The 14,807-nt window shown below is 35.9% G+C and overlaps 1 protein-coding gene across 4 annotated transcripts in view; it reads right to left on the reverse strand.

Moving 5' to 3' along the window:
• The window catches only part of LOC111043754 (lysine-specific demethylase 3A-like), a 307,135-nt gene that overhangs the window by 178,765 nt on the left and 113,563 nt on the right, over positions 1-14,807 (reverse strand). Inside the window, exon 1 of one of the 4 annotated variants that reach the window (XM_039426926.1) lies at positions 2,843-3,207. The exons of the other annotated variants lie outside the window; for them this stretch is intronic. The gene's annotated coding sequence lies outside the window, so the exon portion shown is untranslated. Of the gene's footprint in view, positions 1-2,842; positions 3,208-14,807 lie in introns of those variants that run through there. 4 annotated transcript variants of the gene reach the window in all.

The following is a 14,807-nucleotide window of genomic DNA, read 5'->3' on the forward strand; positions in this document are numbered from 1 at the left end:
TTGATTTGCTATAATTATAGGATGAGTTTCAATTTTTCCACAATTAGTTATCTACAGGTTCGTGAGCAGTATAATCAAGGGCTGGAAGCGTACAAGGTCACGCAAAATGCCCAAGGCAGAGCAACCAAAAAGAGAATTGCCAACCAACACGCACAATTGCTCCATTGGCGTGACTAAGACCGACAACGTAGGTGCGACAGAGAAGGGGTAAGTTGTCGCCATGGAAACGCCAACAAAGAGAAGGAAGATTGCAAAAAAGAGAAAGAAACAATGAGACAGGAATAAGAAGTGTAGGAAGAAGAAAAAAGAAAGAAGGAAACCAAACCATTTCTGTCCTTTGTCCCGGTTCAGTTTTTCTTCGTTCCATTATAAGAGCTACATTATCACCACATCGCCTACGGCATCACAAAAATACAATATAATGCAACTATAACCACCTCTGTTCAATTCAAGTCACGATCGCAAATCGCCATTTTTCTTGTTGCGTAATCCATAAATTCCGGAAAACAAGTCACGGTTTGAGAGACAAACTAAAAATAAAAAACAGTGAGTTATCACCGACGCTTGAAGAAATTATGATTACTCATTCCTCTCAATTGTCTTACGTTGAGAGAACTTTCATGAATAATATGCTAAGAATCGACAATAAATTATTTATGGGGATGGATGATGAATAGGAATGGGAATATATTTTGACACATTATATGAGTTACTGTATTCAAGTTTCAAGAAGCTGTTATGATATGAAACAATATAAAACTGATTTGAAATACAGTAAGCGAAAAACATCAAATGGTTTTCTAATCACATTCCAATAGCTAATCTAAACAGAAAGATTCCTACCAGCGGTATCTTGAGAAAAAACTAATTTTGACTCGTTATCAGTATCAGTTGATATGATAGATCAATAAGGCCATCCGTATGGCAAAAGATAACAAGCAGTTTGGAGTTAACTATCTGCAGCAAACAAGAAAATTCCTTCCCAAAGTAGGTATCCTACTTGACTTCTGGAAAAATTTGGCCATCATAGTTACACAGTTAGTAGTGTCAGTTAGTTATACACTAATTAATATTGTATCGGTATTGATATTTTGATTAAGTTAATTGTTTAGGGATTCAATTCAAGAGATTAAAAACTAAAGGTGCGAACAGACGTATGCGTCACGAACACACGCATTTCATCAGCTGCTATGCTTATTATATACTACTTATCTTACTGTAAGCTACTGTACAGATGCAGTATCAGTTGTAAAATACAGATATAGAATATCAGCATCAGATATAGCAGATAGCATTCAGATATAGCATCAGCTGATGAAAAGTGCAACGCGCGTGTTCGAGTCAGTACGAAGAAAATAAAAGTGGATCTGGAACCTTTTTGACAAAATGGCCGGCAGGCCAGTTATGCGCAGTAATTGATGAGCGAGCTGTTTTATTTTCGCCACTCATCTTGTGAGCTGAGGCGTTGGAAGCTGACTGGTAGCGGGAAGCGCGTTCATTTCTTGAGCGAGAGAGACTTCAGACTTGTGGCTGCCATGCCAAATCGTTTTCTCACGTTTCTGTCGCTGCTTTGGTAGAATGGGCCCTGGCAATGGGCCACGCCTCGCCTCGCCTCGTCTGACACACCTCATCAACTTCAACCTCCTCACTCCCTCTCCTTAAAACAATTGCTTGCCGAGAAACCGCGACTCATCTCGTGTAAATGGATTGTTCTCAAACGGCCAGATCTTCATTTCGCTCACATTCGATGTAGCCGATGATTTATTTGTCTTTTAATGGTTAGTTCGGTAGCAGTAAAGCTAATGAGGTGCGTAGAGGAAAGAAGCGAGGTGAAAAGTGATCTGAGGGTCTCTTCACACTTAGCTAAGCTACGATGAAAAACGTCTTCAGAAAACGTAACAGTCTAATCATCCAAACATTGAAAGCTACTGTACGCTATGCTGATCTGAACGGGACAGATTCGTAACTTGGATTTAATATTGGGAGATATGACGTATTTCAGCGTAGCGTAGCTAAGTGTGAAGAGACCTTGAGGGTAAAAATTAAGTTGGTTGCCAAGAAGATAATAATTATTGAAATTTAATAAATATATCATTCATTACAAGTGCTTGTCTACGCTAGTGAAATCCATATAGTATAGAGATCTGAATCGTCATATTTCTGGATCATCTCTGAATTGACATATTTTTCTACCAACTAAAGCCACTAACAGGGCATTATAAATACTCAAATAATTAGCCCTGTTGTTACAAGGGCTACAGTAACAAGCACGACAGTGATTTTCCAGAGAAAAAGAAAAATCAATGAAAACCTCACACCCTCTACAATCACTAAATTCACATCAACCATATCTCAGCGAAACTGCTCTGGAAATAATAATTCACTCAATCTAGTCTACTCTATACTAGTGTCTAGTCTATCCAATAACATTCCAAACATAGAGTATAAGTGAACTCACATTTCTAATGAAGATTCAATATTATTCAAGCAATTTGATTATAAATAACCAAAGTAATTGACTACTAGAAACTGTATTCCCAAGTTTCAAAGACCACAAATGGCCATCAACCTACTCATTCAGTCACTCTGTGCCGGTTGCACAACAGCCGGTTAAATTTTAACCGTGATTAATTCCATGAGAACCAATCAGAGAAGCCTTCTGTGATTGGTTCTCGTGAAATTAATCGCGGTTAAAATTTAACCGGCTGTTGTGCAACCGGGCCTTTGTCTAGAAACATGATAAATTATTATCAATATGGTAACACTGAAGTGTGTGAAACTAGACAATACTATATATATATACTCGACACTGTTGCATTCTGTCAGTTGAACACTGACTTACCTGTTAGATATCATCCCCATTTGAGAGATGAACGAAACATTCTAATCCAAGTCCGCTATCAGCCAAATCACCACACGTCTACGTTTTTGTCAGCTGATGAGAACACAATAGATCACTCAGGATGACATCACATCAATAATTCAAAAACAAAAATATACTACTCAACAAGTTGAGTTACAACAATTTATTGTACGCTTTCAACAAATCTACGTTGACTTCATTATTCCTTCAACGTAAAGAAGTAATTGTTACAGCACAAACTTATATCAATATCACTGTTCGGCGAACCGAAACTTTGCAAACTTGTTTTCGTTGAGGTACGAAGCACAGGAAGGATACACCGGTCTCGGGGCTATCCTGAACAGTTCTCGTGGAAAAGCAGAGCTGCCACTTTGTAGCAAGCAGGGCTGCCACTACATGCCAACAAAATTTCCCGCGAGACTTCTCTGTCGAGTGAACAGTAGCCACTGCCAGCCAGATCCACTCTACTCGTAATCGTGGATTATCTAGATTATTATTCTTGTAGATCAGATCATTTCATCAAATGAATGCGTGCGTGCCACAAGTGGGCCAGATGAATAAAGAGTTGAATTAAATTACAACATGAGAATAATGTGAATGAATATTCAATAGTTTTAATTGTTATCGTATTCTGAAAGATAAGTTGGTGGGTTGGTGAGTTAGTTATGAATATTCATCAGCAGTCGTTGTTCCAATGATGAAAATGGAAGTTTAGATTACGGAATTCCATTCAGAGAAAGGAAAAATAAATATTACATTCTTTATTGGAATGTCGAATGTTTGTGGTAGCTCCAATTGAGATCATAATAATTATAAATGACAACTTCCTGAGTTGAGAAATTTACTTTTAAATTTAGAAATTCAATGTATCTAACAATTTACTTCATTACACCTTTCAAAAAATTTAGAATAATCTATCAATCGATGGTGGACGGGTCTTCAAAAAACAAGACAGATGGGCCTCAGATTCAAAACAAGATCTTCTTTGATTGTAAACATAATATCAGTGACCGAGCTTCGCTCTGGAGTACAAAAGCATAAAAAAATTATTACGAAAGAATAAATTATAATAACATTTATAAAGAAATGTTCTATCTAATCACAGTAAATTGAGATTAATTCCCAGAGGAATGCAAAAATTTCCCTCACAAAGGCCCGGTTGCACAAAAGCCGGTTAAATTTTAATCCTGATTAATTTCACGTGAACCAAATCAGAAAAAAAACCATTTCAAAAAGATGGATCTACTGGAATTAATCAGGATTGAAAATAGCCCGGCTTTTTTGCAACCGGCACTAAGTACCTGATTGAATGATTACAAAAGTTCAACAGCTGAGTCATAATTTTGACACAGTCCCACCACACACATGAACTCGCTCACTCACTTCCATCACCAACAGCATAGCCACCTCCAATACAAGGCTGAGGCCTACGATATTGCAACGTCGCAGTGTAGGCCTAGAATCTAATACAAGATTGGTGGAAAAGATCAGCTGGTACTTTTTAAAATCTTTTGCACCAATCATGTATTAGATTCTAGGCCTACACTGCGACGTTGCAATATCGTAGGCCGCGACCTTGTATTAGAGGTGGCTATGCCAACAGACGAAGAAATAATTATTATCAACTGTTTTTCAAGGATGAATAATAATTATACTTTTAATGTCCTTCAACGAGTTTTTCCAAGGATGAATAATGATTATCCTTTTAATGTCCTTCAGTGAGTTTTCCCAGGGATGAGACCTAGTGCAATCGAATTTTATATTATAAACCCACTATGTTCTGAATTTTGTGAGAATCGTTAGAGCCGTTTTCGAGATCCGGTGAAATACAAACATATAATCATCCAAACATATAAACAGAAATTGCTCGTTTAATAGTATAGGATTTTGGAATCGTCCTGCATAATGGGCAATATTATTTCTTGATTGTTGTTGAAAATTACTATTCATTAATTGAGAATTGTTGTTGAATTTTTTTCCCAAATTCTTTATATAGTCAAACCATTTGAGCTGATATTGTCATCACATACTTGAGCTGAGAAATTGAGGATAGCCAAAATTTTAGCAACGTATTTTGTAGAATAATTGAATGGAGGGGGAGACATGAAGGTTTAATAATATTGCCAGTCTGCTTTGAGCACTATCCTATCCTTTAGCTAATTGGATATTTTGCAAGTCTTGAGAGCAGGTTATCAGAAATACCATCCCTATTACGAGCAGCTCAATCACAACATTCAAGATTAGTTTATTGTCAGAACATTACAAACAAATGAAAGACATTGTCAAAGAACATACAAGCAATCACAAATTTAACAACATCAATAGGCTATATCACAGGTCATAAGTTATTCCAAAAAAATCAGTCCAAAACATTCAATTTAAAAACGAAAATAAATTCGACCCCTGTTTCTCTCTAATAAAACCTTCAATTCTTTGTGCAAAGCGAGATAAAAAACTAGCAATAATAGTTACCAATATCAAGAAAAAATTGAGATCTTATGAATAAAACAGTTAGCGAAAAGTGTGTACAAAAGTACTCAAGCATTCCTATAGAATAATTTGAGCGCTTGCTAAAAACAGAACATTGAATGGGAATGTACAATGAAGACAAGAAACTAACAGCAAGGCACGCATATCAATCAATTATAAACAAATCACAAACACAAAAGTGAAGAAAAATAGTGGAATGTTTTTAAATGATTAGAAACAGGGAACGCACTCACAGCTCACAGAAAACGGCTATAGAAAATAAACAGTGAGAAGAACTGGAAGACTAATATAAACATCCTTGAGCAGAAACTTAGTTGAGGAAAGAGAAGACCATCAGCTGTCAGTGAGCATGGAGAAAAAAGGAGATGGGAGTAAAGTTTTTGACCTGCCGTAAAAGGTTGGCAGATGAAAAAAAATGAAAAAAGAGCATTCATGAAGAAACAGCGAACTGAGGATTACTCTTTTACTCAGGCATCTATCTCTCTCTATCTGTCTCAGAGTTGAATTCGTAAATTTATTGGAATAGCATGCTGTCCAGATACCGAGGGGGAATCGGTTCGTGCAGTGTTGATGGTTGGGAGGGGGGTGGTTAGGGTTTGAAAGCGAGGGATGCACGAAATACGAAAATAGCCCAACGTCTATTTCGCGTTGGTGCGGAACATTAAACTCTTCAGTTTGATTACAAAATAAAATGATAGAAAAACCCCATTCGCGGAGAGGGGTACTTGGGTGATTTTTGATCAGATGGTGAGGGGGGCACGGGGGCAACCTTCTCCAGTTGTGATGAGCAGAGGATCACCGCGGATGAGGAGAGGAGTGGTTGCTATAGCAACGACCCCCTTTTCCCGGATAATGGCATACTGTGACTGTGAGTGGGAGCTGGGAGGAGCTGCAAAGGTACTCCGGAAAAGACATACAACCAACAGAGAGGGGAAGGGGAAAGTAAAGAATGTTGTTGCACTTTATTCTCCCGCTTTATCGTCTCCACCATTCACAATCTCTTTCTCTTTCACACCCACATTATTGCAATTTTCCTTTCTTCTCGCTCCCTACAACAGCTTACCTGGCAATTATATTTTTCTTTTTCTCATTTCCTTTCCACCACCCCCTACCGACGTCACAACAGTGACTCATAGATACGACGGCTCCAGTTATTCTTTTTCTTCTACTTGGTGATCTCCTCTTACTTTTTTACTCTCTTCTTATTTTTCCGCCTATAACTCTTCCACCACTTCCATTATTACTCACGCACGCGAGTCGCCCGCCTTTTATCTCTGGCTAAACTAACACGTTCAGATATCATTATTTCTTCCGCTTTTTTCTTTGAATTCTTTTTACGACCTGACAAGTCTCTTTCTCTTTCTGTCCCACCACCTTTTGTTACTTTGTAGCCAGTTGATTACCGAATCTTCTCTAATTTTTTCAGCATCACGGCACCAGCACTTTGACGATGAGAGCCATATTGAAATAAATGAAACAAAGAAATGCTCATCCCGAAAAACGATTGATGGACAGTAATGCTCTGCTCCTCATCAAAAACGAAATATATATTAAATTTTTACTGTCATTATCTATTAATAAGGGCTTCTACAGTGAATTATTAAACAGGCAGCAACAGTTAATTACATTTTTGAAAAGCCTTAATAAGAACCTGTTGGGATGGTTTTTTTACCAGTTGGAAAAGTGTGACCACCCAAATATAAACATATTTCTATTTCACTCATTTTGAGTAGGACATGTATCATAAAATACTTTTCAAATCAATTTTAATTCAGCTTAAACCTTAAACAACATAAAGAAATCTAAAATCTATCAATGCAATAATTTACACGCAAAAAACTAACATTTAGCAAAATGAATGGACAATGAACAAAAATTCAACACGAAACTGGGAACAAGGCCATCTGGTTGAATCGAGGGATTACAATGGTAATAATGGGGGAGGGGGGTGTACATGGAAGAGAGAGGGGAGAATAGCAGAGCAGAGAAGACTACGTGTGGCCCATATTGAAGAGAAGACATGCCCATGTTGGCAAGCGATCTTTCGCAAATAGAATTAATGTGCCACAGTACGAACGTGCACCGCTTATCAGATTTAATAGCAGCAGCGGCCCACTCAACTAATGTTGCAGACGAGCAAAATAGAACGATATTATCCAGGCAAATTGTGGACAAGAAGTGGGGCACAGTCATCGCTACATGAGCGAAAATGTTTCTTGTGACGACATCGGCCATTAAAGATCATCTGAACGGGAATCGCCCCCATCTTTCTAATAAATCAATACCGAATTGCAAATCCATATATTTGTAGTTCTATTTCTATTCTACTCCAATCTTCTAAGTACCTCGACTTACTATGATTGAACCTATAAATTGTAGAATCTGCCAAATTCACAGTTACACGAACAAGTATTGATAAATAATGTAACAAGTAGTTGTAAAACATATTCAATTCTTGACTGAGCAATACAAAACTAGATAATCATGATACTATAAAATATTGTAGATGACATTGACGAAAAGCATTTCGATTTGAACCTGATGGAACAAAATTATAAATTTGTTTCAAAATTAGTGCAGTAAATTGACATTTGTCCGTAATAACTTTACTCGTACTTGCTTGTAGTTTTTCTCACCAATAAAATATAAGTTCTTATAAGTTATAAATTACTATATTTTTAATTTGTTTAGCTGCTCACTATTATAGAGATTGTAGATGACACATTCTACAACTGCTGCTGTACTTACAATTCCGTCTGCCGGCCATCCGTATAAAAACATCATCAGTAAACAATTCGCAGGAGCCGTATAGGCATACTGCAACACATTTCAGCAGGAATGATTCCTGGCCAAACAAGGCTCACATGATCATTATTATAACTATATACTTTGTTATTGGAGCTGGAAAGTCTGAGCTGGTCAGGGTGTAATTTTCCCAACGACCGCTTTCCACGCGTTCAATTTGAAAAGCTAAACAACCCCCCTTTCAGCCCCCCCCCCAACGCAACATTTCACCCCCAAAACTTCGCCTGCTCCATTTTATATTCTCTGTACACGCCGGATTTAGTTGGCTCTTTGCCAGCAGCTCGTGTTTGTAAACAGAGCGCGGATTTAATGGCGTGGGAAACCCAACCAAACCCACCCTCGTTTTTCCAACTAGGCCCTTTCTCGCCAATTCCACTACCGGAATGAAAAAGACCTTCCGCTACAAAAACAAAACGCTTTTCTTTTAACCTGTCAACAGGCACCCATTGTTTGTTTCAAATGATCATTTGGAGATGGAAATTTCATTTATTCGATTGCTGCAGGCAATTCCCCGATGAAAATGTCAACGCCTTTGACGATGAGATTAGACCAGTCACCGTCACCGCAACATGTATTTAGTTAGCATTGACAATGCATGTAAGCAAAATGTGTATTGTTCTATGACAGTGTATATCACTGTGTGTTGATAGCGCTGTTTCATCACTGATTTTACCATCCACGCCGTGACAACCAGATCAACACGAATTATTTAAATAAAAAAATTTAGTTATTAAGTGATTTTTCCTTCGTGAGGGAGCTATTAATTCATTCTCATAAAATTCAAAGAGCAGAATTATTATATTTTAATGAGCTGATTATCAGATCTATTGAATAGCACACACAATTTATGAACACTCAAAATGAATCGAATAATAGTTTCAAATGTATGAATTTTTCAATTATTTTATGACTGCTACTACCGGATACTACATAGTACTAGTGCTGCTTGGATTTCAGTTAGTCAAGAATTCCAAAATATTGTCATTCAGATTATAAGCGTCCTCTCATTTTCACATATTTTGTCAAACAGAAAATGTCCTCATTCAAGATTGATGAGCATTGGCTATCCTGCCGAGCCTTAAACTGTTGAATTCTTGATATAATAAAATTGAAAAGATGTAGAGGGAAATTTTTACATTTGTAGGCCTATTCGCAGTTGGGACTTCATGATCGGCCTCATTATATTCAAGTAACGTTGAAATTTGAGGGATTAGATAACTCTCTCACATCACAATTACACTTATTTGAGTATGAGTAACACTTTTTAAATTAGACAGAAAACAAGATAATTTTTTCCAATTCAAAGTTCACTACATTTGAAAGATTGACAAAATCTGTACATGACATTTTTACTCCCATAAGTGACACACCATAAAATAAAATTGAACTGGCAGCAGCTCAACATATTTTTCATTATTTTCTCAAAGTCCTTGAAACGCAAGTTGAATGGCCAAAAGCGTGACCCATTGATTTGTCATGGTGAGACCTGCAGCATCAGCAGCAGCAGCAGCAGCAGCAGCAGCAGCAGCAGCAGCAGCAGCAGCAGCAGCAGCAGCAGCAGCAGCTATCTATCATTAGATGTAGAGATGACCGTGACTGATCCAATCAACCTTGCATTGTAGGTTAGTGAAGAGATCGTTGTTGTTATTATTTTGAATTCCTTCTATTATGTGGGCTAGGCGGCTAGCCAACTGCTTGCAGTCAAATCATTCATTCTTCTATTGGCGTTTCAATTGATAAGGGTTCAGAGATACTTGTTTTTTTCTAATTCACCGAATGCATTGTTTTGTTCAACTACATATTACACTGCATGGTATTTCAGCTCGAGGCATTATAAGTTATTTCTGTACCAAGGGGATGGTGGTATTGTTGTTAGTAATACTAAAGGTGGAATGAATGTAATGATTAATTTCCTTAGAAATGAAAATGAATAACTTCCTCTTCCTTCACAACCTATATAAATATACATCAGCATGGATCAGCAAGTAATCAGCTGCTGTTGAGACATCCAATCCAATATATAAATTATACTGTATTATTAAAATAATACACTAAAGTTTTTTGAACATGTTGTACAGTTATACACTTCAATTATTTATTATTAATAAATGAGTTCAATAATCTAAACCAATCATAGAAATATAAAAATATTAATTTCCTTTCAAATGATAATAATTACCATCATCTAAATCATAAAATCCTTTACTACTTGTAACTGTAGTTAACTATGCATGATAATAATAATCAAATTCATATAATCCTTCTCGACCTATGACTGTATGTAGACATTCAACATATTTTACAACTATTGAGAGTTATATTGATAATTTTTGAACTTGAATTGGAGAAATATTTTTGTTTCTATTTTCCACTTCTTCCAGATATTTGATACGGTACCTGAAAGTTAAAAAAACCGACCCTTTACAAAGATCAACAAACAACTCATTTAGAGAAACTTATGACGTCATCAAAAACATGCCTGAAACTTCCAAATAAATCTTTCCCGAATTCTTCATTCCTTCCGGCATTTGCTGAGTGATGCTGAGCAGATATCTGTCTTGAGTGCCTCATTTCGTCAACTTGTTAACTTACAAAAAAAACTCACAGAATGAGCGGCTGAGAATGGCGGCTGACTGGCTGACTTGTTTGTGAGTGGATTTCAAGACAGGAAAGCGATTGAACATCGACAGCCCATTTAACAGCCGAGTTTTCGAATGTTTGTTCTGGCAGTGGCTGCCTCTCAAATTAGCATTGCTCCATGGACCAACTACTAGAAATAGTTTCATTCAGTTTATAGGCGTTCATTCCATTCGGCATTCTCCTTTCAAAACAAACTTTCAAACGTTGCGTCGTACTGAATAAGGGATTCAGGGAAAATATATAACTGAATAAGGGAAAATATTATCAAGTTACTCGTACAATTTTGTTTCCAAGTAAGCACTAAGAATTTGTACTAAAACACCGATCAACAAATACAGCATTGAATTGAATTTATTGCCAAAAATTACAAATACATATTTTTAGAATACAATATAAATAACATTGATTGTAACTTAAGTGCATCAATAACATGACTGTAATACTTGGCACTGCCAACATAAGATTCCTTGTGTGTTGGCAGTGAGTCGCAGTTTATTTATTCTCTATCAATTCAGGTCAGTATATGAATTAATTAATATACAATTGATAATGCTAACGAAGAAATTACAATGCTAAAAATTTAATAATGCTAATGATACCTGTACCTATTATACAAAAAAAAAACGCACAGGCTCACAGCAAAAAAAAACTTGAGAATACTATACATACTATACTATGATGAAAATTTTAATCTAATTAATGACTGTGACATTGAACATGGAATGTCAACTCCATCAATTATTTGAATACGTAAACCTCATCTTCTTGACCATTGAATCAACGCTTTCGGTTACTTCAAGTCATTTACTGTAGTAAAACAAAACGTTACAGTGGTAATGCTGAAGGAAATTATTTTCATAGTACTTATTTGGATAAGAAGTGATTCGTTCAGTTTCAAACCCTTATTATTCAAGTAGAATGTGAATGTCATATTAAAGATTTGCGTTTTCCTTTGCCACGTTTTCTTGAACGTTTTCGCGTGAATACTTTCTGAAAGAACTTTGATTTTATTATTGGCATAACCGTTCAACAAATTATTAATAGAATAGCATAGATTTTATTACTCCCCTCATCCCAGAAACATATTTACAAATGAAATGACTGAGGATGTGCAAAACTTTTCATCGGATATAAGTGAACTGAAATCCTAAAACTAATATTATTATTATTAAACGAAGATCCAAATTAAATGCTGTAATTCACCCTGAAGACTTCTGCTACTGCAAATATTGACAACCGGGTAAACAGCTACATGGAAATTCGATGAGCGCTACTATTCAGAAATTATTATTTGTCAGCCCGGGAAACGAACCCAGTACCTCCATTAGCGCTCATCGAATTTCCATCAGCTAGCTGTTTACCCTGCTGTCAATATTTGCAGTAGCAGGTTTCTTCGGGTGAATTACAGCATTTAATTTGGATTTTCGTTTAATAATAATAATTAATTCATTAGCATTTGGATAATTGAAATATCTCAGTAATTTCCATCTGTATAAAACTAAGTAGGCTATTTAATCCTGTTAATAAAGTATAAATATATAGAGTATGAATAACATTAATTTTGACAAGATAATCATAAGTAACAAGTAGGTTCTTAGTATAGATTTAACAGGTAATTCAGGTTTCATTCCTCTCTCATTTCATATAAGCCACTCATTCTCAAGTTTCATTCAGCTATACATCACTTCTCTATTGATCCATTCATGAAATTATCACAAATAGAAACGTTTGTAATGTATTATCATTCATCCCCTGGGCTTAAAATTCCTTTTGGAGAGTTGCCTTTGTAAATAAATAAATTACCTCACTGTCACTTGGCTCAGAATCGAATCGAGTCAGTGTCTTATAATCTCAATAATTAATTGAACAAAAACCAAATTAGTGTCAAAAACAAATATTTACTTTTTTGAAAGTTGTCTTTTGCTAGCTGTAGAAAAAAACATTAAAATTAATCATTTAAAGGTGGGCCTATCTTGAATTATTTGATTCTTCCAAAATCTTTTATCTTCTAAAAACCTAACCTCACCAATGGAGCAACAAAAAACTATGGAATTTATTCCGACACTGACATAATCTTGAGTGACCCCTGCACACGAGCGCAGTACAAACGCGCATATTTCGACAACACGAACCGAGATTTCATTGGGTCAAATGAATAACTGCCGTCAGTCTGTGATCGAACTATTTTGGTGAGCTCCAACACCGTGACAGCAGGAAACATTCATGAGTTTGCAATTCCATCTGTAGGCATGACGTCACGTTGGATGTTAGCCTCCAACAATGACAGCGACAGATCTGATGTACGAGTAGGTAGGCCGCCTACTGCAAGCCGAAATTAGCTCTCTCAAATGCATCAACCATGTACACTCTATTGTAAACATGCAGGCTTACTCTCGATCAACCCAGAATACTTTCAACTGCATGACAGATCAGAGGTCTTTACCGACATTTAGTTTTAGGCTAAAATAATATTCCCATCATAATGATAATGCAACTGGATAGAATTGTTTCCTGCAACCGACAGGCTTACATAAACTAATTTTCTCGATATAGCAATAAGTATGCGATATTGTTGTCCTTTTATACAACAGAGTAAACATACTTCACGTATAGCTTAGCTAATTTATACAATGATAGTTTCAGATATGAACTAAATCGTTTGATTTACTTATTCCTATAAATATTCTGGACTCAAAATTGGACAAAACTTATGAAGTGTAAACATAACATATTTTTGGACAATTTCAATCTAAATTTGAGAAAGGAACAGTTTTGGGCTTTAAGCCTGTTGTTCCTTTCCCAATCATTCATAGTTGAGAATGATAATTGTATGTAACAATTTATAAATAAATAAATTTTATGAACGAAATCGAGGTTTCGTTTCTCTGTAATAGTATGGACATACTGACATATTTGCACTGAATTTGATGATGTAATCCTGCAATCCGGTGTATATTTGAAGTTTTTTTTACCTCTATACTTTTTATACTTTTAGATAACTTAATTTGTGAATTATAGTTTCATTACAGTATCAAATTCAAAATTACTGTTAGCTGTTTTGTTTGGGAGGTTGATGAATTACAAACAACTATTTCGTGTTGTAGATTTAGAATAATGAGATTATTGCAAGATAATTCTATGATAATTAAACAAATACTCTTACATCTTACAACAATTCAAGTTACTAGTGAGCCTCAATATTCAAAAGCTGAAATCAGATAAACAAGCGATATATACTGTTATTATTAGGCCTACTTCATATATTTTATTGAGATTTTTATTAGCTTCAATCTCAATGTTTCATTGGCTTTAATAACCGAACTAGGCAGTATTTTAAAAATACTTATATTGGTCATACCGAGTTTGAAACACGAACTCATGTGAAACACGGATGCAGCATGAAGGTGGACAAAAACCCGATTGACCTTCGTGGCGTATTATGGATTATGGATGCAAAGGAATTTGAAAATCACAGACTTCCCTTCACTATTTGCCCCAACCAACTGGGCAAACGTCAAGACTTATCGGAAAGGAAGTAAATTCTTCGGCATGGGGCTTTTCAGGGTAAGAATGGTGGAGAGGGGATCTATCAAAAAACGCAAAGATTCCGTCTTTACAGCGCTCAGTCACGAAATGGCATGCTGTTTTTGCAGCGCCCAATATAATACCCCATCCTTAGCAATAGCTTTGTCCCAGAGATTAGAGAAACTATGCCGAGTTTACAATAACCTTTCAACATGAAATCGAAAAGTTCATAAAGACAAGCTCCTTTGTAATATTGTTGAAATTTCAAACATCCAATTGCCTCCTACAAGCTACTTAGCCTACTATCAATAAATAATCGATAGTAAATACTGAAATTCATGATTTTTTACTACAGTATTATGCATCGGATATCAAATATTTCATAAGCCTATGTGGACATACATATATTTTCTTTAGTGATTTGATAAGAGATTCACTTAATCGCGGCATATTATGGTCAATTCTTGAATCAAGAGGATATCCC

The sequence above is a fragment of the Nilaparvata lugens genome, chromosome 4 (genome assembly GCF_014356525.2).
Source record: "Nilaparvata lugens isolate BPH chromosome 4, ASM1435652v1, whole genome shotgun sequence".
NCBI lineage: Eukaryota > Metazoa > Arthropoda > Insecta > Hemiptera > Delphacidae > Nilaparvata > Nilaparvata lugens.